Source organism: Notamacropus eugenii, chromosome 3, assembly GCF_028372415.1.
Source record: "Notamacropus eugenii isolate mMacEug1 chromosome 3, mMacEug1.pri_v2, whole genome shotgun sequence".
Lineage (NCBI taxonomy): Eukaryota > Metazoa > Chordata > Mammalia > Diprotodontia > Macropodidae > Notamacropus > Notamacropus eugenii.
In genome coordinates, this window is record NC_092874.1 from 454302961 (window position 1) to 454317267 (window position 14307).

The window sequence follows — 14307 nt, forward strand, 5'->3', positions numbered from 1 at the left end:
GGAGGGGGAAGGAATATAGACTTTAGATAAGACACAGTCTCTGCTGTTACGAGATCAAAGGATAGAATTGGAGAGGGCCTTTGTGATCTTGTGATGTAACTCTCTAATTTTACAAATGGAAACTGAGGCCCTTCAAAGTGAAATAACATAGCAAAGGCAGTCAGGTAACAGAATTGTGATTTAAAACCTTATTCTACCTCCCACTCCAAATCTGTGGTCCTTTTGACAATACCCCTCTGCCTTATGAGATTATAGCCTAGTAGGGGATGAGACACAATCTGAGGTCACTAGAATTTAAAATAACATATGTTTAATGTATTGAGTGTAGAACGAGGAAGTATCATGGGTCAACTGAGAGTTTTAGGGCCTTGGAGTTAAGTTTTCTGTTCCATTCATGGAGTTCTTTTAAGTATCTCTCACATGCCAGGTCCTAAGAATGCAAAGTCAAAATGAAGCAGTCCCCTCAAAGATCTTAACATTGTGCTGGGTGGAGCCAGTATTTACACAGAGAAGTCAAAATAAATCTGGAATCAGGGGAGTGGCCACCATAGCTACTGAGATAATCCAAAGTCTTTTGTGGGAGGTGGCACCTGTGTTGAGCTTTATTTTTAATGACTGGATAGGAATTCAGAAGAGATATGGGTGGAGATTCCTGGTCTTTTTTCAACTCAAAAGTCCTGCATCCTTGATCTTTTCAACCAGTGTGTTTCCCACCCCCTTGATTCTGCAGAAACCTGCCAATTCTCCTCTGGAAACAACATTGGTGGTCACACTCTCCCCTCAGGGCCATTCTTTATCCAAAGCCCTCTTACCCACAAGGACAAGAAGTAGGCCTTGCTCTCCACCACTGGTCCTGTCCATCCCTCCACCACCAGCCCTCAATAAGCTAATAAACTTTCCTCTTAGAAGGACACCCAGACCATTTATTTGGCCCCCTTCCTATCCTTGTTCCCAACAGTTGTAGACCTCTACAGGAATGCCTTAACGGTCTCTGTTATTCAACTATGTGCTTCACTGCATTACATTTAAACCCATGTGAATCCTTTCTGTTGGGTATTTATATTAAATATATAATTACATGGAGAGGGCATGTGATTTCATAGGCAGAAAGAACACTCCCTCTGCCAAAGCAGATCCACCTTTTCCCTGGAACCTGTTCTCTGAGAGAAACCTTGAGCACAGATGATAAGTGACTTTCCCAGGGTCACAAAGCCAACGAGTGTCAATGGCAGGATTTGAATTCCCGGCCCCGTGGCCAGCTCTCATCCACTACACAGCAATGCCTACCTTGAGCACAGATGATAAGTGACTTTCCCAGGGTCACAGAGCCAATGAGTGTCAATGACAGGATTTGAATTCCCGGCCCCGTGGCCAGCTCTCATCCACTACACAACAATGCCTACCTTGAGCACAGATGATAAGTGACTTTCCCAGGGTCACAGAGCCAATGAGTGTCAATGGCAGGATTTGAATTCCCGGCCCCGTGGCCAGCTCTCATCCACTACACAACAATGCCAACAGTGCCAACTCTTGCTTTCTCTGATTACTTTGATTTTGATTGAAAACGATGATGTCATTGGTATAGGGAACTAAATGAGTTAACATACAGAAAAGTTCCGCAAACCCTAAAGTACTATACAGATGTCATGGTCATTACTAAATGAGACACCTGCTTGGCAAATGTTCTGCAACATTGGCATCTTAGAGAGCATCGTATCATGAATAAAGGGCTGGCCTTGGAGAAGATCTGTGACACATACAGGCTGTGTCACCCTGGGTAAGTCATTTAATGTCTTAGCCTCAGCGAGTTGGTACGGTGGATGGAACACTGGACCTGGCATCAAAAAAACCTGAGCTCAGTTCTGACCTCAGGCACTGACCAGCTGCGTGATCCTGGACAGATCACTTACCCTCAGCTGTCTCACGTGTAAAACTAGGAGAATGACAGCATCTGTCTCCTAGGCTTCTTGTGAGGAGCAAATGAGGTAACATGTTAAAGCACTTAGCACGGTGGCTGGCACATAGTAGGTGCTATAGAAATGATAGTTATTATTAGTTATGAGTCTCACTGCTACATTGTTGATAATGATTATAGTAGTAATAAATGTTATTGTAAATAATATATACCGATAATTATTTTAATTAATAACTGATGACATTGTTGCTAATAATTATAGAATTTATGCATTATCTCGTTTGATCCTCACAACAACCCTGTGAGTTAGGTACTACACACATCATCCCCATTTTACAGATGAAGAAACTAAGACTGAGAGAGGAAGGCCTTGCTCTCAGATCAGAAAGATTCTGAGTATTAGACCTAAGAAACCCCATCCGATTTCCTCCAAGCGCGTCCCTCAGGTCACTTGCAGAAGGTGTCACTTGAAGATGAATTGCCCATGCCCCTGAAATGTCTCCATCTATCTGTATGGAAGAGGAGGATGCCAACCATTTTTGCTCAACTCCTCGTTTTGGACAATCAAGAGATCATGATTTCCCGCCCCAGGTCCTGTGGCAGAGCTCTGAAAAGGTGGAGTATTTTTCTCAAATAACTCTGGCAGAAAGTTGAAAACCTTTAACCCTTTGGTTTCTTTCTCGTTCTGTCTTACCTGAGTGTTCCGCTTTACTTTTAAAGTCATTGCCTGTTGCATAGTAACAAAAGCAGTAAATTCTCATTTTTCCATCTTGTTCCTACAGACATTTGTATTAGATTTTTCCATAATTTGCCCATTTTCCTCAGCTCTGCAGCTGGCTTTCTGCTATTTAAAATTCTCTAGCATCAAACCCTTATATTAATAGGAGCCATTAAATTACAAAACTGTTGATGGTAGTGCCCACAATTATTGGATTCTAATTACAGACTCTCAGAGTTGGAAAGGAACTCAGAGACCATTTGGTCTAACCAGTACCTAGATCAGAATCCTCTTTACAACATGCCCAACAGGTGGGCATCCAGCTTTTGGCTGAAGCTCTCCAGGAAGGAAGGGGGAGCTTACTGCCTACTGAGACAGCCTGTCTCACTTCTAGGCTGTTCTAATTATTAGGAATGATCATAGAAGCCTCTCATTTTGGAGACAGAGCTCAAGAGTCGGAACTAGAGCAAACAAGCAGTCAACAAGCATTTATCAAGTGCCTGCTGTGTGCTGGGCATTGAGCAAGGTGCTGGGGGTAAAAATATAAAGAACGAAACAATCCACACTCAGAAGAAGGTTGCATTCTAACTATAAAAAAAGGAAATACGCACAATTAATGTTAAGACAATAAATAGATATCAATACAATCAGGAAAGGTTTCGAGTAGTCAGTGGTCCTTGAAGCAAGAGAGGATTCTGTAGATCAGAAGCAAGGAGGGAGTGCATTCCAGGCACGGGAAACAACCTTGTAAAGAGACACGAGATGGAGGGTCATGTGTAAGGAATAAAGAGTAGATCAGTTTGTCTGCATCAGAGAGTACAAAAAAGTAATAGAGAGCCATTGAAGTCTATTGAGTAGAGATGATCAGATCTGGCCTTGGAGGTAAAGAAATTATCCCTAGCTTAATGGAAATTTAGTACTTTGTGAGAAAGAAAACTGCACCCACCACACACATCTGTGAGGATCCAAGGAGATGACAAATGTAAAGTGCTTTGTAAACATTCAAGTGCTACGTAAACGCTATCTATTATTATTAATTCAGCATTCTGAGACTCAAATGAGATATAGTCAAGGCATTTTGTAGGCCTTAATTTGCTATATAAATGTCAGTGATTAATATTAGTGGATATTTTCTAAAGAAAATTTACTTTATTTTTTTTTCTGGAAGAGAAGATGTAATTGTTTTTAATAAACTCATTAAAACAGATGTAAAAAACTTTAATGTTAAGAGGTTGAAAATGTTTATTCAGCTTACAAATAAATCTTATTGAGGTTCCAGAATTAAATTTAGGGGCTGTTTCTATCCTTAGGATTTTTATACATTAAACTTTCCATATGTCTCTGCCAGCTCTATTTCCACTTGAGCTCAGAAAGCAGGTTTTTTTTTTTTGCGCCCTTTGAGTTTGTTGAAATGAAACAAGTTTTTTGGCCTGGATTTTTTCCTTTTATGAACTTCATAACCAGACAGTGAACTTCAAGTCCATTTCTTTTGAGGTGTTTCTGTGCCAAGTTCAAAACACTGCTTTCCATTCACCAACTAGCACCATGGGGTGGGGATGGGGGGAGGGTGCTTGTTTTTTTTTTAAGTCTTACACGCTCTATTTAATGACAAATAGAGCTAAAAGTGGAGTATATCCATGCTTCCTGGGTGTGTTTAATCGGTTCATAACTGTATTATTTTATTTTCTTTTCAGACATTTTTCTCTTTCCTCCAAAGATAATTTAGTTGTTGTTTTTCAGTCCTAAATGGGTCTATTTTAAAAATAAATATCAGTCTGTCTGGTAGTGGCTTCCTGTTGTGTGCTGGCATTCTCCACTAAATTGTAAACTCCTTGAGAGCAGGGACTGTTGTTATTTAATGAATTCCCAGTTCATAGCACATAGTAGGCTCTTCATAAATGTTTATTGATGGATTGGTTTATACAGATGGCCTGAGGCACAAACTTCATGTAGCCTGTCTCTGCTGCTTTTACATCTTAAAGACCATGTTTCAGGTACCATAACAGCAATGCAGGGAATCATCACATGGATGGAGCACAGGGCCTGGAGTCAGGGAGATCTGAATTCAAATGCAGCCTCAGATATCTTACTGGCTTCGTGACCCTGAGCAAGTCACTATAATCTCTGTTTGCCTTAATCCACTCCAGAAGGAAATGACAAAACACATCCTTGCCAAGAAAAGTGTGATCCACAGAGTCACAGAGAGTCGGACACAACAAGAAAGCAGCAGCAACAATTTAAAAAAAGCACAAATCATTCTAGATGAACGAGTAAGTGCCTAGGACTTATCTAAGGCATGAACAGATTGCCATTTGCCTCAGTACAAGAGTTACTACACTGGAAGTGTGTCATCATGCAGAAGTCAGAGATCCTTCCCAGAGTTGCTTAGTTTCCTCATTTTTACAGATGAGGAAACTGAGGCAAACAGGGTAAAGTGACTTGCCCAAAGTCACACAGCTAGTAAGTGTCTGAGACCAGATTTTGACACAGAAAGATGAATCTTTCTGACTCCAGGCCTGGTACTCTATACACTGTGCTACTTAGCCACCCAATAAGAATGTTAATCTGCATCAACTCCTTAGGAATATATTGAAGGATAATATCTGCAAAGCCGAATCAATATTGCCCTCAGACACATGGAGGTTAATTCACTTGTCTAAGGTCTAACCCATCTTGGAGACAGGATTCAAATCCAGATCTCTCAACTCTTGATATTCTAATGAATATCATATTCTATGAAACTCCAGTCTAGCAGTCTCCAAATCTTCCTCCAGCTTTGGGCTTATGAGTTGCTCATTAGCCAGACTAAAGGGCAGGCTTTAGTTTCTTAGAAAAGTATTTGGCTTCTTAGAGTAACTTGGAAATTCCTTTTATAGTTCAAAACACTTTGGTGCTGTGGGATATCTCTGGTAAAACCCAAGCATCTAAAATGTAAAGTTTCTTCTTTTTTTTAAGGATACCTTTTGTTTCTGAAATCACCTTCATTTTTTCATTTTTCCCTCCTCTCCCACCCTGAGAGCCATCTTTAATAATAGAGAAAAAAAAGGGTGGGGGAGCAATTCAACAAAGCTCACCACCCAAGTCCCATAGCATATGCGTTATTCCACATCTGGCATCCCTCACTTCTGCAAAGATAAGAGGGAGGATGGTGCATTATCATAGGAGATGTAAATTTCCATCAGGTAAAATTAATAACATCTCCCATTTAGAGATCTCAGGGTTCTGGGGCATCTAAGAGTAATTATTTCTTTACAATGTGTATCTTTTGAGTAGATTCCGTTCACTCTTAGAAACCAGTTATAGAATTTGAATTCTCTCCCTACTTCATGAGGTTTTGTGTTTATTTAGACAAATATTGGTGATGGCAGGTGAGTGGAGGTGTCTGCACGCTTGCATGCATGCTCACATGATGGAGAGCATTTTTTTTTATTTGCCTTAGATGCCTAAAGCCTTGAAGTCTGTTTGGGCCTCTAAATCCATATTTTTTACTTACTTAGCGGTAGAAGAGGTAAAGACTTGGATTGGAGCAACGAAACAGAGAGGACTTTAAAAAGCCAGGGGATGACAGCAGAACATCGAGTACCTAGAAAATAGATAAGAGAAGAAAGATGAAATAGGAAGTCACCTAAAAGATTTCTCTCTGCTGTCAGTTTTCCTTAGACCCATCTCTGCCCCATCCAAACCACTAGCTTGCCTGACTCCTGACCAAAGAATATTATACTTATTTCTGCAGTCTCAAAAAGCTATGATGGATAAAACATTGCAGTCCTTCCATAATTATTTCTATATGTCTTCCTCATGTCTATTGATAGAATTGTAGAGTTTGAAAGCCAGAAGGCACCTTGGCAGTCTGTTAGTCTAATCCGTTCATGAATGGAATCCCCCACTAGAACATATCCAACAAGGAAAACGCAGGAGGGAGGCATTTATGGAGGCAAAAATCAGATTTTGATCTATAATTGTTTGTAGTAATTGGTGTAATTTGTTCACCCTCATCCAGATGTTTCTCTCAGCTGACAGGAAGCAGAACCTCCCCTGGTTTGCTTTTAGCAGTAGCTCAGTCCCATGAGCCAACAGGAGGGAAGCTCTGCTGTCTTCCTGAGAACCAGAGAGACCTTAGCATCATGGGATGTCAGAGCTGGAAGACACCCTTAGAGGTCTTCCTTTCCAGCCTCCTCATTTTGCAGTTCTATAAAAGGGAAGGATTCTTTAACTTTAAAATATCTACTTAAATGCCATGCCATGTGGGCAAATCACTTAATCTCCAGAGACCTCATTTGCTCACCTGTATAAAATGAGAGGGTTGATTGAACCCTCTCTTGGCGTCTGAGGTCCCTTTCAGCTCCAGTTCTCTACTTGGTAAAAGGGAATCCAAGGAAAGAGAGAGGAGATCAAAGTCAAAAGCTTGGTAGAGAAAGAGGAAGGAAGAATGAAGGTCCTCAAGTGATGGAATATGTACCTGAGGACTGATTAAGATGGATGACAGGCACTCCAGAGAGCTGGGCTTTGGCTAGAAGGATACACAGTAAGAGGTTGGGGAGAGAGCCCGGGAGCTGGAGTTAGGAAAACGTGGGTTTGAATTCCACTTTTGTTCACCTAACCTCACTTTCCTCATCCATAAAATGGGAATGATCATGTCGTTAGCACTTATCTAACCAGGCATTGTAAGACTCAAATGAGATGACATGGAAAATGTTTTGCAAGCCTTGAAGTACTGTGTAACTTGGGGTTACTGGAACCAGTTTCAACTGACTCCTGAGAACTAATTGTTAAATTTTCAGTGTGAGCATTTCTACCTTAGAAATAGGCAAATGCTACAAATCAGGGTTTGAGTTATTGTTTTGTTGATTGTATAGACTTATGGATATATTTTCTTTTTGTAAAGCTAGTGTTTGTGTGTTCATTCTTCATTGCCGAAGAAGACCATGCCAACAGAGAAATGATGTCATGACTTGCACTTGACTTTGTTTTGAGTGAAGGAGGGCTCTGCAGGTCACCAGCCTCACTTCTTCTCCAGAGTCATCTGAATCCAGTGACCAGATATTCATCAGGATGACTGGAGATGACCCAGGATGAGGCAATTGAGGTTAAGTGACTTGCCCAAGGTCACACAGCTAGTGAGAATCAGGTGTCTGAGGTGAGATTTGAACTCAGGTCCTCCTGCTGCCTGAACTGGTGCTCTATCCACTGCACCAACTAGCTGCCCCAAAGCTGGTGTTTAAATACTTACCAGCACACCCCTTTATATAGCTGTCAGTTATTTTATTATTACTGTTAATACTATCATTTTGTTAATATGGATGTAGTCACCATATCTCTGAAAGGAGAAAAAGAGAGTAAAAAAAAGTAAATTCTTTTTTTTTTTTTTTGAAACATACAATTTTTTACTTTATTTTTTGGGGGTTTTTTTGGTCTCTGTTTTCTTTCTTTTTTTTCTTTTTTTAAATTTTATTTAAATTACAAACACTTCCATATATCTTAGATTTTTTTTCCCTTTCCTACCTCCCCACTCCCTCCCTGACACGGCATACAGTTTTATGTACGTTCTACACGTACATCCTATTAAATACATTTTCACTTTAGTCATATTGCGTAGAAGAATTAAAATGAATGGGAAAAATCATAAAACAAACCAAAACATAATACAAAAGAAAATGATCTGTTTCATTCTGTGATTGAGTTCCATAGTTCTTTCTCTGGATGTGGAAGGCATTTTGCCTTAAGAGACATATTGGGAATTTTTTAAGGCCTTGAATTGCAATGAAATACTAAGTCTACCAGAAAAATTCCTCGCACACTGTGGTTGTTGCTGTGTACAGAGTTCTCCTGGTTCTGCTCTTTTCATTCAGCATCAGTTCATTTAAGTAAAAGAATAAATTCTTGATGAACAGACCCAAACAAAATAGATCAAGTGACACTGATACAAATATTAATACCTACAGGATTCCATAGAATCTCACCAGGCTCCTTCTCTCTCTTTCTGGCCTTCAAATTTAGGAAGTACTTCTAATCACTTTTCCTAACCAATGATAGGACCGTGTTTTAGGTCATGTTTCATATCATCTGAAAAAGGTACACATATCTTGTGATCCAACAGGTTAAGGATGCTGGCAATGCATCCTATTAAGAGCACAAAAAAAGGAAAATTCCATAGATGCTGCTACCCTTTCTCATTCCCTGTTTACCACTGTTTTGGTATCCATGGGTAAGAAACAAGGGAATTGACCAGCATGGGAAACTTCCCCTTTTGAGTGCTCAAGGGGGAAATGAGTAAGGTACTTTCCGTCTTGTTATTTTTCCTGAACATAGAGAACCTCTTCTAAAGGAGCATGTGACTTGCAAAGTCTTTCAACAACTCCAAATATGTCTTTCCATTCACCCTTAAAGTCCTAGTGCCTAATTGACTATAGGTTTGTGATTATGTAAGATTCACAACTTTTGATAGTTAAAGATAAAATGTATTTAATAGGGCTACCCTGGAAGGTGATGGTTCCTCTGGGTTGGAGGTCCTCATGCCAAGGCTCATATGTGGAGTAGGCTGAAGAGGTCACTCTTGTTCAAGTTACAATTGGAACTTGGAATTAGTTGGATCTAGTCTGGTTGTACAGTGAGGCCACTGAACTTCTAACTTTGAAATCCTAGGATGCCATGGGTCGTCAATAAACCACCAAATCACTTCCTATGACTGGCAAAATCAGAATATCATTAAGCATTTCTTAAGCCCTTACTGATTGCCAGGCACTGTGCATAGCTCACCTTTAAATAGACCTTTAAGATTTGCAGGGAAGATAGGATTAGGGACTGGACCTATGATATCATTGGTATAGGGGACTTCCAGGTGAGGAAACTCCCTCTACTTATGCAGGTCAGCACCTTTTCTTCAATTTATAGTCGAAAAATGTCGAGAGTTGTGGTTCTCCAAGCATGGCCCAGGATCCATCAGGGCCCCCAGGGGCCTTTCAAAGGGTCTGTGAGATCAAAACTATTTTTACAATAACATTGAGACATTTTACTTTCTGAAAAGGTAAATCTCTCTGTGTAACTCATAAACAAAAGTCTTCTTACAATATCCACTGCTCCGGTTCTGCCCTCTGGACTCAAGCAGAGCAGGTCTAATCTTTCTTCTAGGTAGGTGACAGCTCTTTCAATATTTGAAGACAATTCATAAATCCCCACTAACTCTTCTCTTCTCTGGGCTGAATGTCCCTGTTTCTTTCCGCTGATCCTCATGTGGCGTGAATGTGAGGAGTTTCACCATCCTGGCTGAAAAGAGGGAGACCAATGGAAAAAGGACAGTGCTCTTCCTAAAAATAATACTTCTCCTAATCCTTTACCCTGCTTTAAATTGAACTCTCTTCCTGTGTCTTAGAGATTCCTTTTACCTTGGGAAAGAAGAGCTAAATTATAGGGTAATAGGGTCATGGAACTGGAAAGAATCTCAGAAGTCCCCTAGTCTAACTCTCTCATTTTTTTAATAGATGAGGAAACAGACCCCAAGAGATTGATTAATTTCCCCAAAGTGACAGAGGTAGGGTAGGTCCATGACACATTTAGCTATCTCAATGGCAGAGCCTATCTCTGAAAAATGCAAGGGTGGTCCAATGACTCAATGTGTTTTTCTTTTTGTTTTGTTTTTGATGGGACTCTTTCACCACTGGCCTTGGGGGTACATTCCCAATGTCTTCAGTTGACTGAAAGAAAGATCCAGAGACTTTCCATAGCTCTCCTGACTCATGTCGAAAAGCTCTTGTTCCTGAATCTGTAATCAAAGGGACAAGCCGTGTTGGGTCATTTCCTTGAGATTATATGGCAGCGGAAAGAGTCAGCATTTGCCTGTCCCTACTTCCACCAGCTCTCATTTGGAGAAAATGCAAGTGCTTAATGCATGCGTCCTTTGTCCCTTACTCTGGCTTCCTCCCTTTTAAACGAGAAAAGTCTGTGATCTGGAGGTAAGAACAAGATTTTTATTCTCATGTTTGTTAACAGCAGTAGAGAATGGGAAGGCGAATGCTGTTTTCTCACCTTAAAATACTGCAGCAGAAACGAGGGCTGAAGCGCTTGTTAAAGGGAGAGAGTCTGACGACTGGATGCAAGATAGAACTGTTTTCTTGACTTACCCTCTGCGCTGTCTGAAACTCTGCTCTTTTAGTGTGTTAGAAAGGTTACTCCTTTGAAGACTCAAACACCCCACAGACTGATGAAAAAGAGAGAGGGTTCCTGCCATCTACCTTCCCAGCTACTTTTCCTGGCATTGGCTTCAATTCTGTCTTCACCCACTTTGAGACTCTCCCATTGTTTTGTGAAGGGTTGTGCGTGCGTGCATGTGTGTGTGTGTGTTTTCCCCCCTCTTTTCTTCTCAAATAGCAACTTATTAATACTTTTAAAGCACCAAAGATTATTTAATCAGTTTTGTTTCTGTGGATCAGGAAGGAGACACACACCCGGCTTTTGGAGGTGAGGTGGGAAACAAAATTATGAGCTTTCCATTTGTCATTGTTAAATCTCTCTTCGGGGAGGTCGACTTTGTCCTTCTGTATTTTCAGAGAGACTTAGCAGAACAAACACTGTACGGGGGAGGGAGGAGATAGGGGGCGGCATCCTAAAACTCATTAGCATCCTATTAGAAAGGATGCTTTGATACAAGTCCCTGTTTTACTTTGAGAAAGAAGCAAGGAAATTTACTTCCATGTTCACACTATATGTAATTGTTGTAGGATCCAGTACAGAAATGCCACATTGGAAGAGATCAGTTGATTTTTCATTGAAATTTTACCATGCAGGAAAAGTCTGACATCCCTTGAGGATAATCTTAAATTCTTCCTTGGAATATGGTTATAAGTAAACTCAAGCCCAATTCCATGTCTGTTCTTTTTTCTTGGTAGGTAGCTGTTAGAAGAGAGAGAAGGGATTTAACTGAATGGAGGAATCTAGGGAGGCATCAGAAAACAAAGGAAATTGTTTCATGTAAGAGATTGGAAAGCCCTTGGGGAAAAAAGGAAGTCTGCAGAGGAAGTGGATAGGGTTTGAAAGAAAGAAGAAGAAACATCAAGAAACTAAAAATGTTGGAATCTTGTTGTACCAAGAGAAGAGCACCAGATTTTCAGGCAGAGGGCTTGGGTTCAAATGCCACCTTAACTACTTAATACTTAATATGTGTATGACTTTGGGGAAGTTATTTCACCTTGAGAGGTAATGCAGTAGAAAGAGGTCTCTGGATTTGGCCATCATTTAATAAAGTATATTGTCATTGAGGAAGCACCAGAGAAAGAGTGATGAAATTTAAAGCCAAAGGTCTTGGGTTCAAGTCCTGACTTGTCGTTAAGTACTGTATGACTTGAGGCAATTTATTTAATCTCTGTGGTCCTCAACTACAAAGTGAGATCCTTGAACTATATGGCCAATAAGGCAGGCCTCTTCCAGCTTAAGACCTAGGATCCCAAGAGCCTATGGCCTAGGCAGGCCCATGGCTCAATTCCCAAGAATACAACATTATAGGGATGAGAGCCACCAACCCCCCATGATATTTTGTTTAAAGTTCATGTGTTTTCTCTTCCCTGTAGATACAATTACCTTGTAATGTGACCCCTTTGAAATGCCAGTGCAGGCTTTTTTATTTTTTTATTTTTTTTATTTTTTTTAATTTTTTTATTTTTTTAATGTTTAACAATCACTGCCATACAATTGCGATTTTATCCCTCCCCACCCACCCCCCACTACCTCCCTCCCTCCCCACGACTGCATACAATTCTGTATAGATTCTACATATACTTTCCTATTGAGTATATTTTCACTATAGTCATGCTATGTAGTCAGACTAAGATAAATGAAAGAATCCGTATAACAAATCAGAACATGATACACAAACAGATACACATACACAAACATGATCTGCTACATTATGTGAGTGACTTCCATATTTCTCTCTCTGAGTGTGGAAGGCATTTTGCCTTGAGGTCCACCATTGGGATTTTTTTTTTTTTTCAGAAGTTCTTGTGTTATTACAAAAATCTAAGTCTACCAGAAAAAACTCTCACACACTGTGGTTGTTGCTGTGCATAAAGTTCTCCTGGTTCTGCTCCTTTCACTCAGCATCAGGTCATATAAGTCCTTCCAGGCCTCTCTGAAGTCTTCTTGTTCATCATTTCTTATGGCACAATAGTACTCCATTACATTCATATACCATAATTTATTCAGCCATTCCCCAATTGATGGACATCCCCTTGACTTCCAGTTTTTGGCAACTACATAGAGTGCTGCTATAAATATTTTTGTACATGTGGGACCCTTTCCCATTTTTATGATCTCTTGGGGATATAGTCCTAGTAGCGAAATTGCTGGGTCAAAGGGTATGCACATTTTTGTAGCCCTTTGGGCATAGTTCCAAATTGCTCTCCAGAATGGTTGGATGCGCTCACAGCTCCACCAACAATGAATTAGTGTTCCAACTCTCCCACATCCTCTCCAGCATTTATCATTTTCTTGTTCTGTCATGTTTGCCAATCTTATAGGTGTGATGTGGTACCTCAGAGTTGTTTTGATTTGCATCTCTCTAACCAATAGTGATTTAGAGCATTTTTTCATATGATTATAGATAGCTTTAATTTCTTCCTCTGAAAATTGCCTGTTCATATCCTTTGACCATTTATCAATTGGGGACAGGCTTTTTTAAAAGAAAAATTATAATATGCTTTGATTAAACTCCTCCTACAAGACACTCTGTAAGCTATTATTATTGTAGTTACAAGAGGAGATCCAGTCTATGATTTTATCCATATAATAATAATAAATCATTTTAAAGCTTGAAAATTATATTTTAATTTTTTCAATGTATCAATGAGATATTTTAACATGTATTTTATTTTCTTCCCAATTACATGTTAAATTTTTTTTAACATTTGGGTTTTTTTTAAGTTTTGAGTTCCAGATTCTATCCCTCCTTCCTCCTCAAGATGGTAAGCATTCAGATATAAACCTGTATGTGAATACATATACGTGTGCAGTCATGTCAAACTCAATGAGCTGTTTATAAAGCATTTTGCAAACACCGAAGTGTCCTCTATCTATCTGTTCTTTGTGGTGGATTATGCTTATTTTTTCTGCTCTTTTTCTTTATGCTTTGCTGTGTGGGATGGCTCTCAGGGAGGTTAAAGAAGAGTGATACAGAGGGAAATTTAGGCAACACAAAAACAAAAGATAAATAAAAATTTATTTTTAGAAATAAAGTTTGCAAAGCATTTGACACCTTTTATTTGATCCTTACCACAACCCTAGGAGGTAGGTGCTATTGTTATCTCCATTTGCAAATGAGGAAATTGAGACTGAGAGGGATAAAATGGCTAGGATGTTTTGGAGGGATGATTTGAGCTCAGATCTTCCTAATTCCAAGATTAACACTCTCTCTAGTATGCCATGTAGCTTCAATTAGGCCACTCCTGACATGGAAACTTTTTCCATGGAGGGAGAGGCTCACAACTTAGTCTTAGAGACTTGTACTTGTACTTTGAGATCCTGGGAGGTTCCTCGACTTACCCAGAATGCACATCGCTAGCACGTCAGCTCTACTCACTGCCCGATGCTGACTCTCTGGGCACTGAGGAACGTGGACAAAGGGAAAAAAAGTCCCTGTCCTCAAGGGGCTTAGAGTCTACTGGGAGATAGAATGTGCCCCAGGATA

At 40.0% G+C, this 14307-nt stretch overlaps 1 protein-coding gene across 3 annotated transcripts in view; it reads left to right on the forward strand.

Moving 5' to 3' along the window:
* Positions 1–14307, forward strand: part of FRMD4B (FERM domain containing 4B) — a 204598-nt gene that overhangs the window by 15348 nt on the left and 174943 nt on the right. The window contains exon 1 of one of the 3 annotated variants that reach the window (XM_072598704.1): positions 10496–10582. The exons of the other annotated variants lie outside the window; for them this stretch is intronic. The gene's annotated coding sequence lies outside the window, so the exon portion shown is untranslated. Of the gene's footprint in view, positions 1–10495; positions 10583–14307 lie in introns of those variants that run through there. 3 annotated transcript variants of the gene reach the window in all.